Source organism: Orycteropus afer, unplaced genomic scaffold (genome assembly GCF_000298275.1).
Source record: "Orycteropus afer afer isolate SDZICR_OR568_19922 unplaced genomic scaffold, OryAfe1.0 scaffold00443, whole genome shotgun sequence".
Taxonomy (NCBI): Eukaryota; Metazoa; Chordata; class Mammalia; order Tubulidentata; family Orycteropodidae; genus Orycteropus; species Orycteropus afer.
The window spans coordinates 1,835,120-1,841,342 of NW_006922030.1; positions in this window are offsets into that span (position 1 = coordinate 1,835,120).

The window sequence follows — 6,223 nt, forward strand, 5'->3', positions numbered from 1 at the left end:
TTGGGTGACCCAAACTTTCATTCCTGAAGAGTCTGGACCATTAGTAGGCATACCAGAATTGGGTTACTGTAGTTTTCCACTGATTTTAATCACAGGGCATGGTAGTCCTAAGAGATGTCCAAGTAATTTCCTGTATTGTAGACATGTTTCTCTTTATATCCATTATGTAATATTAATCCAATTTCCCCTTGGTAATCAGGACTAATCACACCAATTAATAAAGTAACTCCCTTTGTTACCTGTTGATCCAGAGGCATGAGGAGTCCCAAATAGCCATGTAGCATTTTTAACTTATGGTTCAATAGAATCGGTATTGTGTCTCAAGGTGGGAGTATTCTTCCCTTTGGAACCAAGATCTCCCAGAACCACAGAACACATGTCACAGGGACAAGAAGTAAAAATTGTTTTTGAGTGGGTCATTGGGGTAACAGTGAGTGGTGCCAGTGCCATATCCACCCCTTGGTTACTGTACCCATGAATTCTGGCTATTGGGAAAACAGCATATTGGACAGTTTCAGAGCACATACAGCATCCTGGAGAACATTGCTCCATCCTACAAGATATTCCCACTTGGCTGGTACTGTAATTGTGTCTTCAGAAGGCACTTCCATCATTATATCAAGCCAGCTACTTCTGGACACAGGAAAGGCAAATATGTATCCAGAGTAAGTGTCTATTCTAGTCAGAACAGAACACTTGCCCTTTCCTTGTTGGAAGTTGTCAAATGTAATCATCCTGCCACCGGATTGCTGGCTGATCACACTGAGGAATGGTTCCACATCATACACTGTGTTGGTTTCTGCTGCTGGCAGATTGGGCACTCAGCAGTGGCTGTAGACAAGTACCTTGGAGGGTGGAAGTGTATGTTGCTGAGCTCATGCATAACCTCCATCCCTGCTCCCATGGCCACTTTGTTCATGAGCCCATTGGGCAATGGCATGGGTAGCTGAGTAAAGAGGATGTCTGGTTTCCACAGAAAGTGTCATAGTATCCACTAGATTGTTAAAATGCTCCTCTGCCAAGCATTCTCAAGGAGAATGAATGCTCCTTTGGTGAGCATTCACATAAGACAAGAATAACTTCACTTCTTTGGCCCATTCAGAGGGGTCTACCCACATAATTTCTTTCCATACCTCTTTGTCACCAATTTTCCAATCATGTTCTTTCCAATATCCTCACTATCCATCCAAATCGTTGGCCACAGCCCATGAATCAGTGTGTACTATATCACTATATCTGGCCATTTCTCCTTCCAACCAAAGTGAACAACCAAATACACTGCCCCAGGTTATGCCACTGGGAGGATTTCCCTTCATCACTGTCCTCCAGGGATGTCCCAGAAAGGGACTACAGTGCTGCTGCTATGCACTTTCAAGTGGTGCCTGCATATTGCACAGATCCATCTATAAACCAGGGACCAGTTTTCTCTCCTCAGCCAACTGATCATCAGGAACTCCCCATGAGGCTATAAGTGCAAGCTGGCAGGGGGAGGGTAATATGACTTGAATGGAGACTAGAGGCATTTGGACCACTTCCTCAAGCAACTTATTTGTGCCTTCAGGTGCTGCTCCAGACCGATCTCTTACATACCACTTCCATTTAAAGAGAGTGCTACTGTGCACATCCAGTTTTATGACTTTGTGGGTCAGACAACACTCAGGTCATGATGGGAAGCTCAGGCTTCATGGTGACTTAATGGCCTATGGTTAGGGGTTCAGTCTCCACTAAGATCTGGTAACAGGCCAAGAGCTTTTTCCCAAAAGAAGAGTAGTAATCTGAAGAGAATTGAAGGACTTTGTTCCAAAAATCCTAATGGTCTGTGCTGTGATTCACCAATACTGGCCTGCCAAAGACTTCAAACAACATCTCTGTTTGCTACTGACATTTCAAGAACCATTGGATCAACTGGATGATATGGTACAAGTGGCAAAGCAGCTTGAATGACAGCCTGAACCTGTTGCAGAGCCTTATCTTGTTCTGGGCTCCCCTCAAAATTAGCAACTTTCAAGTCACTTCATAAATAGGCCAGAGTAGCAGATCCAAGGGACAGACATGTTGTCTCCAAAATCCAGAGAGACTCAACAGGTGTTGCATCTCTTTTTTAGTTGTGGAAGGGACCAGATACTCCAGTAGGAGTATCTTGACATGCTTAACACCACTGAATCCCTGGAAATTTCACTGTGTTGGTAGGTGTCTGAATTTTTGTTAGGTTAATTTCCTACCTTCTAGCATGCAGAAACTTACTAGTAAGTCTAGAGTCATTTGTATCTTCCTTACTAGGTCCAGTCAGGATAATGTCATCAATGTGACATCTTGTGCAAGAGAAAAGTGGTCAAGTTTCCTGTAGTGTAGATGATGACATAGTACTGGAGAGTTGATATCCTTCTGAGGTAGGACTATATAGAGGTATTCCTTGCTCCCTTCGTAAATTGGTCCCTCACTGTTGTGACAAAAGTTATGTCCTCTGAGCACTCCATGTGTGAGTCTATGGTCTAATCTGGTAAATCTACTCTAATATGCCAATTCCCCTAAGCTGTTGAGTACCTTTTTCTACAGTATACCAATGCAGGGCTGGTACTTCAATTTGACTTAGTGTGGGCCACAACATAATCCATGCTTCACTACTACTGCTATTACTACTAGTAGCTCCAGTAAACCAACCCAATAAACTATTAGATTCTTTCCTAACCTCTTGGGCTGAAATACTGAATGAAAAATCTATGCTTAGTGGGCCCAAATCAGTGATCTCAGACTGATTAACTTTATGTTCCTTGTATCATTATCTCACACCCTAATATAAATTCCTATACATATTCTCCAGGTTTCTGTTTGTATATATTAGAAAAAATGAAGCAATTCTTTTGGAATGCAGTGAACTTCTTTCTGGGTAATGCTTTGTACTTCACTTTTTGGGGCTCACTGGGACTTAAGTCTACTTATAGGTCTAAAAGCAACAGTGGGTGATGGAGCTGCTTTCTGAGAACATTCAGCAATGTATTGTAAGGCATCTACCTTACCCCAGGTAGGTAGATGCCCCAGACAATGCCCCAGGTGCCACCCTGGTGATATCTCAGCCAATGACACAACAGACTCAGATGGGGTAAGAGCTTGTTTTGCTGGTAGGAGTGATTCAGTGAAATTTAGGGGCTCAATGTCTTCAGTTTTATGGTTATCTGCTCATATGTCCTCATCCCAAATTTCAAGATCCCATTTCTTCCCAATTAGTGGCCTCACATTAACTTTAGACACAATTTGAGGTTGGCAATTAATTGGAATTATAATCAGCTACTCTAACATAACACTCTGGATTTGGTTTTTGGCAATATTAGCTCGGATACTATAACAAATAAGGCTTTCTTTCGGGGAACAGTTGGAAAAACTAAGGTCTTTTATGTGGCACTTGAGCTGTGACTCCAAAGTCCTGAGCTCATCTTATTCTCTCAACACTTTGTCTAGAGTAAGTACAACCAACTCTTTATACTTCTCTTTCTGGGGAAAAAAAATCACAGAAAAGTATCAAAGATGAAAACAATTGGGGCCTCTCTTTTCACCAATACCTGATCTATTAGTGATGCTATTTTGTGTATTAATATTGCCATGTCAAGTCTTGGATTAGCAGTACCCCCTTTACTAATGGAGGCAGAGTCATCAATACCTTTACTACTTATCAGATTCGAGAACCAATTTAGAAAACTAATCCTTATTATTTTATTTCTCCAGAACCTTTCTGGGTACTAAATGTCTTAAGCTGACTTTTCTAGAAAAGCAAAACTTGTGAGGCTTAAATAGATTGATAGATAGATGATGATAGATAGATAGATAGATAGATGATAGATAGAGAAATAGAGAGATAAATAGGTAGATATAAAATTATCTCAAGGAAATGGCTCACACAGTTGTAGACACTGGCAAGTGCCAAGTTAGACATTAAGTTGGAGGCTTCTCATTACTCATGCAACTACAGGGGCTAATGAACCCAAGATGAGCAGGTAATACAGCAAGCTGCTAGCTTCAGAGAATGACAAATCCAAGATCAGCAGGTAAAATGACAGGTTGTTGTTTCACTGGCTGTGAAGGCAACAATTCCAAGATTGGCAGGCAATACTGCAGGCCACTAGTTGAAGTCCAGATGATGAGGAGCCATATATGGGATTGCGAGCAAAGCCTGAAAGCTTTGTCAGAGTTTTCCATATTGGAAGCAGGCTACACCCCAAAAGAAATTCCTTTTCAACTAATCCACTACTTGTAGCACATCTCAACATGGAGTTGATTTTATTATATTATATTTTGTTATTTATCATAGGCAATGACTATATCATAACTGCTAAACCACTAAGAATCATGGCCCAGCCAAATTGACACAAAACTTTAGCTATCACACTTACTTTTTTGTGGTTACCATGAGGACTATATTTAACATCTTGCAATTAAAAGTACCTGTTATATCTCGATATCAATTTAACTTCTTTAATAAATAGGAAGTCAATATCTACACCAATCCCTCCACTCCTTTTTTTGGGGGATGTTATCATCAAACACATCTTTGTATCTTGGCTTCTTTGTAACTTAAATTTAAATTTAATGTATTGTTACATGTATCATAAATCTAATCTACTTTGGTCATGTTGTCAGAAGGGACCATTCCTTGGGGAAGGATATCATGCTTGGTAAAGTCGAAGATCAATGAGAGAGGGGAAGGCCCTTGACGAGATGGATTGACACAGTGGCTGCAACAATGGGCTCAGGAATAACAAGGATTGTGAGGCTGGCACAGGACCAGGCAGTGTTTTGTTCTGTTGTACATAGAATCACTCTGAGTCAGAACTGACTTGACAGCACCTAACAACAACAACAACAACATAATTGTGTCATGATAAAGAATGAAGAACACACCTGTTGTGTTTACCAGCTGTAAACATCGTAAGACTGATTTTAATACTGCCAATGTTTTCCTTTTAATGGAATGTCCCCCACATGTATCATTTCAACTTTCTGTCTGTTGTTATTCATTTTATCTCTAGTGGATACCTTTTAATATTTCATGTAGGGTCACTGTGTTAGTAACAAACTCCCTTACTATTTGTTCATCTGGGAATATCCTTTTTGCCTTCATTTTGGAATGACAATATTGTTGAGTGTATTTCTCTTGGTTACCAGTTCTTTTCTTTCAGTACTTTAAATGTGCCACCCCATTTCTTTCTTGCCTGCATTGTTTCTGTCAAGAAATTAGCACTTCATCTTATTGAGGATGTTTTGTATGTGACACTTCACTTTTTTTATGCTGCACTCAAAATTCTCTCTTTGTTTTAGCTTCTCAAATATTTGATTATGACATGTGTTTCTCCTCCATGCGTTCAGTTGTCCTATCAAATTAACTTCATGTTTTGTATTAATCACTTTCATTTCAACTTATAAATTTTAATTATCCATTCTCAAGATGGATAAGGGGGATGAGATAGCATTTCAGAATGTGATACTTATTCATATAATTTTGTACAAACAGGTCTATATAATACTTAAAAACCTCTCTTTTAATGCCAGCAACAAATCTTGTTAAATGTTAGCTCTTATTATGAAGCACACTGAGACACTTTAAACTCATTGTCTCCAATCACTGTTGGGCTACCTGGTAGAGAAAAGAAGATTGACAATTATACCTTGATCTGCAGAGCAGTGAAATGTCTTCCTGCTTAGCAATTTGCTTCCCCTTTTAAGGTAATAGTAGTTCTAAAATGTTGTTAAGGTTTCTGGTATACCCAACCCCCTCAAGAGCATAAATATATAGAGAAGCACTCTGGAAGTGCATACTTGCAAACCAGGGTATATATTGGCTGCACATATTGCTTCATAGAATGTCATGTCACAGTCAGATTTATAAACTATTAAGGTAAGAGCCAAAATTAAAAAAAAAAAAAAAAAAAAGCTAAATTATATTCTAAAGTCTTTGAGTTCTGGAATTATGATATTTAGAATAAAAATAAGGTATATTAAATGATTAAATAAAGGACAGAGAAAATTTACAGAAAGTCAATAAACACAATTGCAAACTGAATAGTTAAAAAAAAAATTGAACTCGTTTGGGAGCTCTGGTAGCATAGTACCTAAGGCATTTGACTGCTAACCAGAGGTTGGCATTTCAAACCCACCAGCCACTCCTCAGAAGGAAGATTGAGCAATCTACTTCCATAGTGAAACCCAAAAAGGGGTTGCTATGAGCCGGATC